The sequence below is a fragment of the Zalophus californianus genome, chromosome 9 (genome assembly GCF_009762305.2).
Source record: "Zalophus californianus isolate mZalCal1 chromosome 9, mZalCal1.pri.v2, whole genome shotgun sequence".
Classification (NCBI taxonomy): domain Eukaryota; kingdom Metazoa; phylum Chordata; class Mammalia; order Carnivora; family Otariidae; genus Zalophus; species Zalophus californianus.
Window position 1 is genome coordinate 77,806,914 of NC_045603.1, and position 14,932 is coordinate 77,821,845.

Genomic DNA, 14,932 nt, shown 5'->3' on the forward strand with positions numbered 1-14,932 from the left:
CAAATGTTGAACAAAGCTCTGGCAGCTCCACTCTGTGGAGAATACCATTGTCCTCATTTGCTGCTTATTTGCAAATTTCCACATCAACATTTATCCTGTGGTCTTACTGGGCAGCCAGAAAGGCCCGAGGCCTATATGAGTTCTGATCCTTCCTTGAAATACCAGCCCCCATGAAATTATTATTCTAGAGAATTCCAAGAGCCCCTTCATCCGATTTTCCCACTGGGGAAAATATACGCTAATTGTTTAGAGCATAATGTATCTAGAGCTATCCTATAACCGTAAACTTCAATCCGCAATAATAACAACATCAGTAGCTAAGATGGGTCGTATCAAGCCTTCTACAAAGGGCCTCATATGTAGTATCCCATTGGACCCCATGATAATCCCCTGAGGCAGGCATGATTATTACAGCTGAGAGATCTGAGGCTCAAAAAAGTAGCTTGCCTGAAAGATTTTATTTACAAAGTTAACTAATTACTTGTTAATTCACATTATTTTTATAGCCTTTTGCTCAAAAAAGAAACCAAAGCAATTAAGTACTCCCTTGGTGGCCCTTCTGTTAATGTATATAACCACACATCTTTCATACAATGGCATTAATTCCACTTTGCAATTTCAATCTACTCTTAATAACTTTTAAAAACACTGCTTCAGTCTAATACATCACGACTTTGGTACGCATACGGTTTGAACATGTTCCATGGAGAAGCCAGTTGAAGCAAAAAAGGAGGGGAAGTGTTTATGGAATGAAGACCCCATTCCAATTCCCCCATACTCAACCAGAATGGAATAGGCAGCATTTTTGCACTTTGGGATTATTTAACCACACACACACGCACACACACACACACACACAACGCTACATCTATTGTTCGGCATGAGCTGGAATGAATAACCTCTGCTCTGAGTATGAAAATTAAATTCTGTTTTTTAACTGATTTTTCCAGGCAAATTTAATAAAATGATCAAATACAATTGAAATACCAAATTCTTCCCTGGAGCTCTCAAGTTCCTTTCTACTATAATCTATGTTTGAATCCCACATGAAAACCCTTAGCCTTTAAATCTGTACCAGATGTGCCAAACTGACCCTTGCTAATGCATGTACTCAGGGCAGAACAGAGTTTCAGAGACTGGGGACAACCATCCCCACCCCTTCCCCACCCCCACAACCCCTTCCCTGCGACCACAGAAAGGTCAGCCTTTCATGTCATGGGGTCACGGTAACAACAACAACAAAAAATACTTTTTCTTCATTCAAACATCTAAGTAACTTGCAACAATCATTTGGGTTGTACTTCACAGCCCAAAGGAAAACAAGCAATCATTTTTAACCAATGTAGAACATTGCACACTCATTGATTCTACTTCACAGGAAATTAGTCATCGATTTCTTAGGATAAATGAGTTCTGGTGAGCTATGGGGGAAACCAAGCCAAAGTGAAAATGAGGTCTCTCACCCCAAGACTCATTTAGCTTGTCACTCCTATTATTAGCTTTAAAAACATCTGGGACTTCATTCACTGCTTGTTTTTCTCTTACTTTCTTGTGCTATTTCTCCCACTTCTGGTTTCCCTAGGACCAGAAGAAGATATAAATAAGAACCGAGCAGGAAATGTGGCAGAAAAACTTAAACCGGGTCTGAAGAGCAATGGAAGGGGCTCCCACAGCATCTCACGACCAGAAGCCTTATTATATTCAAGGGAGCTTTAGTTGCTCAGGAAGAAAGGCTCATGGCACTGTTATCGGTGTGCCTGTGTAAGCTAGTATTGGGAGGTTCTGTGGGTTGGCCTTCCAGGCACACTTGCAACCCCATGGCTGTGTGTTGTAAAATGCAGATGGTGCCCTTCGCTCCTAAAATGTCGTCACTGCAGGCCTTGCAAGCCAGAGTTTGAGGAATCTGACCTGGCCATCTCCTTGACAGTCAGAAACTGAACATCATCTTGTAATTCACTTAATCATTTATTTATCATTAATGACTTACGTATTAAGCACTGTAGTAGGTGGTGGAAGCAAAGAGTACTGTATATGAAGAAGGCACCAAAAGCTATGGACTTCTATAAATATACGTCCATCCACTTCCCCTTTACCTGTCTTCCAGTTTTACGCGTTTGCTTGGGGATATGGAGAGAAAGGGGTTTTATAGAAGCGGGAAAGCCCAGGGGTGAAGAGCAGCATCTCAAGGTCATGTTGCCTAAGTTCCAATCGCAACCCTCACATATTTCAATTAAGTAAATTTGGACCAGTTTTGTAACTGCTAGGTGCTTCAGTTTCCCTGTCTGCAATCCTGGGATGATAGTACCTCCCTCAGAAGGTTATAGCAAGGATTAAAAGAATTAATTTACCGAAATGACTCAGGAGAGAGACTGGCAAATAGCGCTATGTAAATATTACAAATATTTTCATCAGCCTCTGAGGTTGATCAGATTTCCTAGATTTCATTTGGAACAAATTGTCAGTGTGTGCAGTTCTTTTTTTTTTTTTTTTTAAGATTTTATTTATTTGAGAGCGAGCGAGTAAGCAAGAGCCAGGGAAGGGGCAGAGGGAGAAGGAGAAGCAGACTCCTGCTGAGCAAGGGAGCCCGATGTGGGGCTCAAAGTGGGGCTCGATCCCAGGACCCTGAGACCATGACCTGAGCTGAAGGCAGATGCTTAATGACTGAGCCACCCAGGTGCCCCAGTGTGTGTACAGTTCTACTAACTGTAACTAACATCTACTGTTCTGATGAGGACGGTTGGTATCACTCACTTATACTAGCATTATGAATAATGATGGAGTTTATTTTCTAGAGCTATTACGGTACCTCTAGTATTCTAAATTAGGCCTTATTAGTGGGTAAATCTAAACTCAGAATGTTATGGTGACAAAGAATCCTTACTTCATCAAACTTTATCAGACTCCCCCGAGCCTTCTTCTCAACCAGGTCTTGATCTTGACCTGTTGAACCCAGTTTTAGCAGAAAATCCTGCCAGGCCAGTTTATTGAGAATCCTCCCCACTCTCAATCCAATCAAGCTCTTCTTCCTCCATCTTTGATTTCTAACCAAGTTTGATTTCTAACCCACCCCCACCTCAATATCTAAGCAAGTTCCTTATTAAGTTGCCATCCTCTCCCCCATGCTGTCTACCAGCTAGAAATCCCCACTCGCCCTTACTTGTATTTGGAGTTGACTTCAATCTCCCTCCCCAATTGCAATAATCTTGGCTCTTACCACAATAGTCTTGAATAAAGTCTTCCTTACCAGTTTCAGCAGGTGTCAGGCTATGGTGAGTGCTGTGAATTGTATAAGACTGTTGAATCACAGACCTGTACCTCTGAAACAAATAATACATTATATGTTAAAAAAGACGAAGATACTAGGAAGGGAGAAATGAAGGGGGCGGAAATCGGAGGGGGAGACGAACCATGAAAGACTATGGACTCTGAGAAACAAACTGGGGGTTCTAGAGGGGAGAGGGGTAGGGGGATGGGTTAGCCTGGTGATGGGCATTAAAGAGGGCACCTACTGCATGGAGCACTGGGTGTTATAAGCAAACAATGAATCATGGAACACTACATCAAAAACTAACGATGTAATGTATGGTGATTAACATAACATAATAAAATAAAAAAAAACAGCACTGCAATTTTAGAAAGTGAAAAAAAGTGTCAGGATAATTTCTCTTTAGCAGTGGAAATAAGGGAATATCACTACCATTGAAATATGATTAGTCTCTACATATACCCAATGGGAAAAATTTCAAATAGACTGGAAGAGTTTGTGATGTTTGGAGACAGACTCTCTTATGACAGTAGCATGATGAAGGTGAAGAGGGCAGATCATAAAAGCAAGCATAGATGACTTAAATTACTTCCCAGGAATAATCTGTAGATTTTTTCCCCATTTAAAATAAAAGATAATTACTCACGTTAACCCCCAAACAAACTCATTTTCTAATACCGGGGTAATAAGGTTATAACATTTTTAGGCACATAGCATCGTGCCTGATGGCAGGATTAAATAGGGGGAGAAAATTGGCTGCGAGCTAGACCATTTATCGAGAAATATAGTGTCAAAAATAATTTGATACTTTGGAAAGACAAAAAATAAATTTAATAAATGGGGTATTTAAAATGATTAAATTTGAGCTCAACTTGAATATATTTTGAAGAGCGGAATCAAAAAGTAGTTATGATATTTGTATTTTTCTATGTGGAAATAGTCAGTTTTCAAAATATATTAGTCTTCGGAAATCTTAATTAGAAGATGAGAAAGAGGGGAGACGAAATATTGATGAGCAGAGAAAAAAATGCATACTTAACAGTAGTCATCATAAATGATTTTTTACTTTTTTAGTAGGCAAATCACTATTCTCCTGAAGAAAGTACTTATAAATAGTAAAAAATCTGATTTTAAGTGGGGTGCCTGGGTGGCTCAGTTGTTAAGCGTCTGCCTTGGGCTCAGGTCGTGATCCCAGGGTCCTGGGATCGAGCCCGGCATCCAGCTCCCTGCTCAGCAGGAGACCTGCTTCTCCCTCTCCCCCTGCTTGTGTTCCCTCTATCGCTGTGTCTCTCTCTGTCAAATAAATAAATAAAATCTTTCATAAAAAAATCTGATTTTAAGTTTGTATTTTAGATTTATTCATACTTTTATCAAAGCCATCTATTGCATGAATAAAGAAATACAGCAACTCACTTATGAGACTAAATTCTACCTCCCTTTAGAATTATTGCAAATTAAAACTCTTTCCCTAATACTCAAAAAAATATACCTATAGGATTCCTATTGCTTTCATTTCATGGGAAGAAACCAGTCTAAACCTTCCACTGTATTCCCAGAAAAGGTTTGATACTATGCTTGATCTAACTCTGTATCTGACATCCACTAGCAAGAAAAAGCTAATAGAGAAAGGGTCTGGATGGAGAAAGTGAGTGAGGCCTTTAAGGAAAAACTGCCAAGGCCAGAGTCCATTAAGAATTCACCTGGATGTGGTCCATATATGCAATGGAATATTACTCAGACATCAGAAAGATGAATACCCACCATTTGCATTGACATGGAGGGGATTATGCTAAGTGAAATAAGTCAAGCAGAGAAAGACAATTATATGGTTTCACTCATATGTGGAACATAAGGAATAGCTCTGAGGACCACAGGGGAAGGGAAGGAAAGCTGAATGGGGAGAAATCAGAGAGGGAGACGAACCACAAGGGACTATGGGCTCCGGGAAACAAATTGAGGGTTTCAGAGGGGAGGGGGCCACCAGGTGATGGGTATTGAGGAGGGCACGTGTTGTGATGAGCACTGGGTGTTATACCCAACTAACGAATCATTGAACACTACATAAAAAGCTAATGATGTACTATACAGTGGCTAACTGAATATAATCATCATCATCATCATCATCAAAGAATTCATTTTGAATGTCAATGAAAAGCCCAGGTTCTAGCCCTGCTCTGTTTCTAATTAGCACTATAACCTCACTGAGCTCAGTTTGCTCATGTGTAATGTGTACAGATGGTGATTTCTAAGTACCCTGCTAGCTCTAAAACTCTTGATTTGAAATGAGTAAGCACCATAATAAGAGATTCGGTCCTAACATTTCAGACTTCTAGGTTTCTAAATCTGGCTTGAATGCTTTTTTTTTTTTTTTCGTTCAATTTTTCAATCCCCCTAAAGAAAAAAAAATTTTCCTGCATCTAAATTGTAAAAAACACTAAGACTTTTAGAGAAAGGGAACCAGATGATGCTATTAACTTCCTGCCCAAAGTCTTTTGAAAATGAGAGAGATGATATGTGCACTATAGATATAAGCATTTGCAGAATTGCTTACACCATGCAAATCATTTTTAAGGACTTAAATTGATCTAAACTTTAATTGTCCATCCTTTTTTCTTTCTAGTCAATTGTAACATAATATTATAAATTATTATCAAGAAAAGATTTTCTCATATCCATGGTGAGATAATTTATTGAATATATAGGTACAGTTCTAGGTGCTGAAGTATGCAGTTAACCGCACAAAGACCCTGTTCTCATGAAATGTACCTTCCATCAGAATTGTCCTGTTTAATAGTATTAGTAGTTCATGATTGGAGAAAAGTATGAAGAAAATAAATACCACCTACGTTAGAATGTTTGATGTCCCATTTTTTTCAAGCATTTTTTCCCCAAGAAAGAGATTGCAGCAATTTGCAATCCCAATTATCATGTAGTTTTTATTTTATGTCACAAACACTTGTTTCGAGTTTATTTTGGTCCAGATACTCTTCCAAGTGATTTATTTTTTTAATTTTTTTTCAGTGTCTTCCAAGTGATTTATAATATTAACCCATGTAATTCTCATACAAGCCCTATGGGGTAGGTAATAATAGTACCTATCTTGGATACAGAATTTTAAGTTGGTAGATTTTTATTTTCAACATTTTAAAGATATCATTCCATTATCTTCTGACTTCCATTGTTGCAGAAAAGTCAGTCCTTGTTCTTACTGTGGCTTTCCTGAATGTAACTTTTCCCCCCTTCCGGCTACTTCTAAGATTTTTCTCTTTATCTTTGTTTTACAGCATTTTCTAGGTGTCTAATTTTTTTTAAATTAAGTTCCTTCTTGGTGATCTGGAAACAGGTAAGGGCTGGACACAAATCTGGGGGATATGTGCATATGGAATAGAGTATAAATAGATAACTATCAAGTGATAGCAAAAGATGACACAAGAGAAGATAGCATCCTGAGTAACCCTAAGTATAAAGATGAAAAATGGTTCATAGAAAGAGCAGCAAGAGAAGTAAAACAGAAAAGAAGGGCAGAGGTCACAATCATGAAGAGGACCTATCAAGGATAGTAGTGAGCAGTGGTAAATGGAATAGGCAATTCAGCAAGAATAAAGACTGGAAATGGGTCACCAGATTTAGCAATTTTTTTTTTTCTCAAGAGAACATATTTGTTTTGTTTTTAGGGCAGAGGGAGAAGTAGAAGCCAGAGTTTTAAGTATTTGCCTTATATTGTTTCAAGTTCAGATTCATATATTTTTATTGTATCTTGAATATATATTCAAGAAATAGAATAAAATTTTTCTAAACATACTTTGGGAATTTCTAGCTACTATTTTTAAAAAAGTGGTTAGCCAAATATTACTATTACAAACATCGACCACAGATATGTATATATTTTCTACTCAGGTCAAGTGAAGTCTTGTTGATTGGTCCTCAGAGTTCGGCTACAGCCAGGGTCACCTTCCCGACAAATAGAAGGATGATTTGGGAGGGACTGTATTGGCCAGTAAATTATATCCTTGACATTTTCCCTCCCTTCCTGGTGCCCACTTTGTTTTCATTATCATAGCCCCAAGGCTTCCCAGCAATAACACTCAGGCTTTTTATGCTATTCTATTTCCCAAGGCCTGGCAAGGCTGGTCCCATGCTCTATAATTTTCCATTTTCTTTAATAGAATTTTGTCCTTGTTCATCATTGCATTGCTTCTAATAGGAGAAAAAACTGAAAACAAATATCTGACAATAGGAAAATCAAGGAGTTAGCCATATGATGAAATACTATGAGGTTATTTTTAGGCATAATTAATAATATGGAAAAAATGTCAATCTATTAAGTGAAAAATATGTCTGATCTGCATTCTGGTTCATAAAATAAGGATATACTTGCAGAAATAATAGGATATTTGCAACTGGATTTACCTGAAAATAACATATGGCCATGAGCAAAATGTTAAATAGTTTGGGCTAGGGAGTCCCACATTATTCCAAAATAGACAACCATTTAAGCAATATGCTGTAGTACTGGGCTACCGAAGAGCTATATATGAGTCGCTCTTCATTTCTATGTCCTTTGAGTGATTTATAGAGAATGTCATATCCCAACGTAAAGTTTGACTTGTCCATTAGATTAAAGAAAAAAAAAATCATGCTGGCATCTTTCCCCAGTAAAGTTTACAAGCTCATCCAACAAAGACAAAATGGAAACCCTTTGAGCTGGTGTTCATTATCATTTATGGGCTGTACTCTTAGTTGATTAATGTGGTTTCATTTTATGCCACTAAAAGAAACCTCAGGAACACCCGTTTTTATGTTTTGTTTTAGAATTTCTGATTGGCATTTAGATGGAAAACTAAATATCTATTCATGTTTCATTTAGAAAAGAAAAAGCTAACACCAAACATTTCCTTATTAAGAGGACTATAATTAAATTAATTTGATAACAAGGCTACTACGACAAAGTATGTCAAGTAGACAACTCAAGCTATTCACAATATTTCTTGTGAAAAACTACTTATTTAAAAAAGAATCTGAAACATGGATTTTTCCTGTAGATAGAGGATTCGTGTTTCTATCAAGATGCTGTCAGAGTTAGTTTTCCTCTAATTCGTATAGTGCTTTATGAATATATCCCATCAGCCCTTTAATATCCCAGAGGGTCAAGGAGAAGAATTCTCTTCATTTAATATATAGAAAATCTAGCACAAGAGATCGACTCAATTATTTTAGAAGATTGAATAATTCATTGGGAAAATGGAAATAGAATGCAGCTCACACTCTTTCCTCCTTTACATAAAGTTAGAGTTTTGGCTTGTTATATACATATAGGCACAAAACTGATCTTATAAGTCACCACATTATAAATATAACTACTAACAAAGGACTCAACACAGTCTTTTTTATTAGTGTCAAAATCCTGACATGTCGTCATCTATAAATATGCATATGCATACGCATAATCTACTAAATTCATACACATACACTCCATATTATATTAGCACCCATTTTATAGACGGAGACAGCAGAGGGTTTAAATACTTTTCTGGAATATAAAGCAAGTCTTAGCTGAAGAACAAATATAAGCCAAGTATTCAAATGGCTATTTTTTCTCAATGCTATTGCATGTGTGCAGTGTGCTGAAGAAACAATTTGTAAACAGAAGGAAGATTTTTGCTGTTTGGATGATATGTGATGAATGGTAGGATTCTTGACTGGCTAGAAGGTATTTATTCTCTGCCTGAATTTAACAAAACAAAGTACAATCAGTAAGTTTCTCTCCTTTGAATTAAAAAAAAAAAAAAAACAAAAACCTGGGCAAGTTCAGGGGAATGCATGGTTTAGTATTAGTATATCCATCTATTTATCTATCATTCATTCATTCATTCATTCATTCGATAACATGTCAATTCCTATTTTCTGCCAGGCCACTTATGGTACTTGATGATCAAGCCAGAGCTTATCATTATGCAGCTTATGTAGTGGGAAAAGAGATTAAGGAATTTTAGTTAATCAGTGCAATGTTACTGAACACTGTGATGATCCAACCCCAATTAATGTAATCTTAGGTTGCATTTATTTAAGAACAGCATGTGGGGGGCACCTCGGTGGCTCAGTCAGTTAAGCACTGGAGTCCTGGTTTTGGCTCAGGTCACGATCTCAAGATTGTGAGATCAAGCACCGCGTCAGGCTCTGGGCTAGGCATGGAGCCTGCCTCAGATTCTCCCTCTCTCTCTCTCCCTCTCTGCCCCACCTCCCTCTCTAAAACAAAACAAAACATCATCTAGAATAATAGTGTATTTAATTCTAATCTGCACTATTTTGATTATAACCAGGGTTTAGCTGTTCCACTCTAAAAACAATATGATAAACTGGAACACATTTCATGAACCTGAACATAAAGGTTAAAACACTAAAAACTATGTCATACGTGCAGTAGTTGAAAGAACTTAAGGGCAAGTTTAGGGAACAAATGACTTGGGGAGGACACGATAGTTTTCAAACATGGAAAGGACTGACACATAAAAAGAATTAAATCTGTGCTTTCTTGTTTTAAGAAACTAAACGATAATAAATGGTTGAAAGCTGTGGATAGGTATAGTTCAGTTTAATATAAGAAATCGTATTTTAATCATCAGTGCTGCTAAAGGTAGAGTGGTTTGCCTCAGGAGCTAGCAGACGTATCCAAGCAGAGGCTGGAAAACCACTCTGCTGGTACACCGCTGAAGATCCGTAATTATCCAATGGATGGCTGAGCTAGGTGACCTTATTATCCCTTCCAAACCTGAAAGTCTGTTAATCCATGATGCAAATTAGGGTGTATCGGTACAACAATTTCTTTAGTGTTTCAAAGCATTTGATTCTATCCAAAGATTTACTTTCTGAACAATCTCAGTCAATGCTGATGTTCAGGAAAGAGCTTAAGTTCACTCTATTCCATGCTCTGGTTTATACTGTCTTGTTGCACTCTTTGTTCCGTTACTCACCGTATTAGTTTCCTAGGGCCGCTGTTAACAAAGTACTGCAGACTGGGTGGCTTAGCACAACAGAAATTTATTGTCTCACAGTTCTGGAGGCCACAAGTCCAAAATCAAGGTGTTGGCAAGGCCATGCTCCCCCTCAAGATGCTGGGGGAGGGTCCGTTCCAGGCCTCTCTCCTAGCTTTTGGTAGAACTTTGGCTGGTGACAGCATAGCTCTGATCTTCACATGGTTTTCTCCTTGTATGTTTGTCTCTGTGTCCAAATTCCACCCCCCCTTTTTTAAAGATTTTATTATTTGAGAGAGAGAGAGAGAGAGAGAGACAGAGCATGTGGGGGGAGGGGGGGAGAGAGAAGGTGAGGGAGAGAGAGAGAATCTCAAGCAGACTCTGCACTGAGTGTGAGCCCGGCACAGGGCTCAATCCCACGACCCTGAGACCATGACCTGAGCTGAAACCAAGAGTCAGATGCTTAACCAACTGAGCCACCGAGGCGCCCCCAAATTTCCCTCTATTTTTAAGGATACCAGTCATATTGGATTGTGGGCCCACCCTTCTTCAGTATGACCTCCTCTTAACTAATTTCATTTGTAATAACCCTATTTCCAAATATAGTCAGATTCTGAGGCACTGGGTTTGGACTTCAACATACGAATTTTGGAGGGACAAAATTCAGCATATAATGCTCACACAGCACCATCTTTTTCAACATAACTTCCTAAAGCTATGATTAGGGAAGCTACAAAGGAGTTGATCCTCAGGTGAGTCGCCATTACAGCTAGGGGTCCCTTGTTTGTGATGGCATGGCCCATACAACAGCCGTGGAACCAGGGCCAGGCTCATATTAGACATGTCACTTACCTCCTCTGTATACAGTTTTCTCAACTTGGAGAGATCTTTAACCATGCTATTACACACTTACATGACATAGTTGTCAGTCAAACACAATGGTGTGCATGAACTTTGTAAATGTAAAACACTTTGTAAAAGTCTTAGAAAAAGGCTAGGAGGAACTTATCTAACTTTTGCCTGGGTATTTAAAAATATCAATAAGAAGAATGTGACTCAACTGAATCCAAATGAAAGATCAGCCCCATGAAGAGTAGTCTGGCACATGAAAACTTACATATGGCTATATATATAAACAACACAGACCTGAAAGTAGTAAATCACTTTCCCTACCTGTATAAACGGCACACTTTTATAAGAGTAAAATTCCAAAAAATCAAATCTGGGCTAGCCAGCACGGTCCTCTGACAATTTAGTATATCAAAATGAACATTAAGGAAAAAGTCCAAGTAGCTGTGGAAGACTCAGCCATTCTTCCTGCCATAGCTGATGCATCCAGACTCTATCACTTTTTATTTGTATAACTAATAAGGCCAAACCATTGCCAACTGCAGAGCTGGCCAGCCACGACCATAAGCTCTACCTGACCATAGGCACCCCTGGCATGAGGTGGCACAGGAGTTTAGGTTCAGAAATCAGTCCTGGGATACACTTATAAATGCCCGACTTTGGGCAGCTCGTTGAGCTTCTGTCTCCTTGTCTATCTTACAGAAATACCTATCAGCTGTCTCACCCACAGTAACAATTGTTATGATGCTGATGAGCTGAGGCAAGAGAAGTATAAGAAATAAGAAGAAATTAAGTGGTTTATCAAGGTCACACAATGAGTGTCCATGAATGAGTGTGGCGGGGGCAGGGCTGAGATTGAAATCAGTTCGTTTGATTTTGAGCTCATTGCTCTTTCGCTTACATTTGTGTGTGTGTGTGTGTGTGTGTGTGTGTGTGTGTGTGTGTGTGTGTGTGTGTGTGTGTTCGTCCTTCCTTGGAGCAGAAAAGACCTAATACACTTTTTAACAAGTGGCAAGGAGGCTATTTCACTGGAAGAGTGAATTCACTATTCACTTCGACCCAGCCTGTCCAGAGACCTAACTTCCGGTTTTCTACCAGTAGGACTGACTGGAACTCAGCAGCACTGAGGTGGCGAAATCACCAGTCCCACAACTGACCCAAATGGCCTTCATGGACAATTAAGAGCTATTTGTTCTAAAGGAAGGCATCACTGTCTGAACTGCACAAAGTTCATTTCCAGATGAGCGGGAGCCCCGCAAGCTCGTCTGATCTTAAAATCAATACATTGATGATTGACCTAATCCATCTATCAAAAAAAGAAAAAGAAAACGGTAGTGAGAGAATACTTTATAGGCATACATTTGTAAAGTCAAAAGCAGTTCTAAAGGCAAAAACTTTTGCAGAAAGCACTGATTCCAGAGGAAAACATCTTGTCATTTGTTAAACTATATGGTCTCCAATGTTCCCTTTTTTTTTTTAAAAGATTTTATTTATTTATTTATTTATTTGACAGACAGACACAGCGAGAGAGGGAACACAAGCAGGGACAGAGGCAGAGGGAGAAGCAGGCTTCCCGCTGAGCAGGGAGCCCGATGCGGGACTCGATCCCAGGACCCTGGGATCATGACCTGAGCCGAAGGCAGACATTTAATGACTGAGCCACCCAGGTGCCCCTCCAATGTTCCTTTTTAATTAGAAACTTGATCTTTGGACTCTTCCAGTGAAATTCCTCTTGGATTAACTCCTTTTTTCCCTGTGCAGGGCTTTGACCTTAGCTCAGGCCCAAATTACCTCCTGGTTGAATTTTTGCTACAGCTATCTAACTTGTCTTCCAGCTAACCTTGTTTTCCCTCACAGAATATTCCGTGTCTCTTCTCCAGACTAATCCACCTAGAGCAAGATTGTTTTTCCCACATTAGGTCCTATTAGTTTCTTGCATTTGCCACTGGAACATTCTCCTGTGATTTCATTCCTGTTCCTCCCACTACTCGGAAATTAAGTTCCCCTCATTAGTCCAATCTCATGTTTAAGATAAACACGCCAGTGCACACGATAATTTCCTTTTCAAAATGTGGACTGCAGCTGTTATAAGTATCTCTCATTTTCGTAGTATTTATTCTCTAATTGGCTCATGTTTTATAATTTTGTTTCCAGAGCGACACTGGCCAAAAACACCTCTTTTGTCTTCCTTCTTTCGCGCACTTAGCTCCAGACCAGAGTTCTCAATAAATACTTCCTAATAGCTGTATATCAGACAATTGCATTTCTTCTTATGCAACTAACCATAATAAACCTTTTGGTAAAATCTGATAGAAGTGTAAATGCAGAACGGACAAGAAAATGAGTGTGAAACTTGTCTAGCCACATGCCACATCCTGTCAAGAAAGGGTACACGGAAAAATTAGGAGAAAATGCTTTGACTCCTGGCCTCTGATAAAGCCTATTTCTCCTATCTCAGTGGACTGAGTGGCCGGCTCAAGTCCCTGCATTACTGAAATGTGGGCAAAAGACTGCCCTGTCTGGTCTGTAGCTGCTCGGTAATGAGTAGATGAGTGTGAATGGATGGCAGAAACCAAAGCATTCTGTGGAGTTCACCAGAAGTGCCTAGAGTCTTCAAACTTCAATTCGGAGGAAGCAGCACAGGAAGAGGATTTCAGGTGCTTTCAAACTGTGGTGGTTTGTTTGTCCCCCGCCCCCCGCAACCCCATACCGGTTGTGTTACTGCTCAAAGCTCTTGTTCAGCCAGGAAATGCTAAGCTTCTCGTTCAGTAGGGAGGAAATATCTGATGCTAAAACACAAACTTACTTGAAATAGTCTTTGTAAGTTATTACATGAATAAGCAGAGTCTTGTGGTTAATATGCTGTGTTCCAGTTCTAAATTCAATGCAGTGGTGTGACATTTACCTCCTTTGAGATCTGACAGAATTTTATCTGCAAAGGATCGTAAGAAATGGCAGCTCTAAGCTCTAAACCATTTCCTTCTAGTCAGGTGGACCTCAGAAAAATTACTTATCTGTCCTTCCTTCCTTCCTTCCTTCCATCCATCCATCCATCCAACCAAACAGCCTCTCTCAGGCAATATTGGCAGTAATGGATTGAAACTTTACTCAGGTCTGTCTACCCTTCAAACAAGGAGAAAGAGAAAGAGGCAGAGAGACAGCAAAACCAAGGTAGCAAGTAGATCGAAGCCATGGTGAAAGCATCTGTGTAATTCAGGATGTACCAGCACAGAGTCCCCTCATCCTAGGCAAAAGGATGAGAGCTTTATCCAGGATACCTACCCTATAGGAGACACTAGCTTTGCTGCCTCAGTGGCTCCCCCTTCTGGCTCTTACTCAAGGGAGTTCTTCCACACAAGTGGCAGTACTTTGGTATGAATCACCACACCCCGCCCCTAGTGACAGTGGGAATCCTGTACCTGAGAGGATGAGGGACTGGTGAAGTGATAGCATGTGTCTAGACTTAATTTCTGTCAGATGTAGGCTTCCAAGAAGGGGGTGGAAGTGAGAAGTGAGGAGTTATGTGATACAGAGGAATTCTAATATCCTTCTCCAGCTGTATAAATCAGGTGTTATGGCTAAATATACCCCACCACCCTGAGCCAAATAGATTTCCAAAATTCCTTGGCCTGGCACACAAGGCTATTTAAAAATCCGATGAAATCTGACTTTTCTGCCTTCTCACCTTTTTCTTCTCCTACACTAACTTTTTACTGTGACCAAACAAGCTTTGTTTCTTTAAACTTCTTTTGTTTCTCATGGCAACCCCATACCTCTTTTCTGCCTGTCCAGGCATTTTTTGGCATTCTTTAAAACCTCCCCAGATGGCCCTCCTGTCCAGGGAAAG

At 39.4% G+C, this 14,932-nt stretch overlaps 1 protein-coding gene across 5 annotated transcripts in view; it reads right to left on the reverse strand.

Annotated features, from left to right (window-relative positions):
* FAR2 (fatty acyl-CoA reductase 2) overlaps positions 1-14,932 on the reverse strand; it is a 144,484-nt gene that overhangs the window by 85,845 nt on the left and 43,707 nt on the right. The window contains exon 1 of one of the 5 annotated variants that reach the window (XM_027595191.2): positions 3,245-3,320. The exons of the other annotated variants lie outside the window; for them this stretch is intronic. The gene's annotated coding sequence lies outside the window, so the exon portion shown is untranslated. Of the gene's footprint in view, positions 1-3,244; positions 3,321-14,932 lie in introns of those variants that run through there. 5 annotated transcript variants of the gene reach the window in all.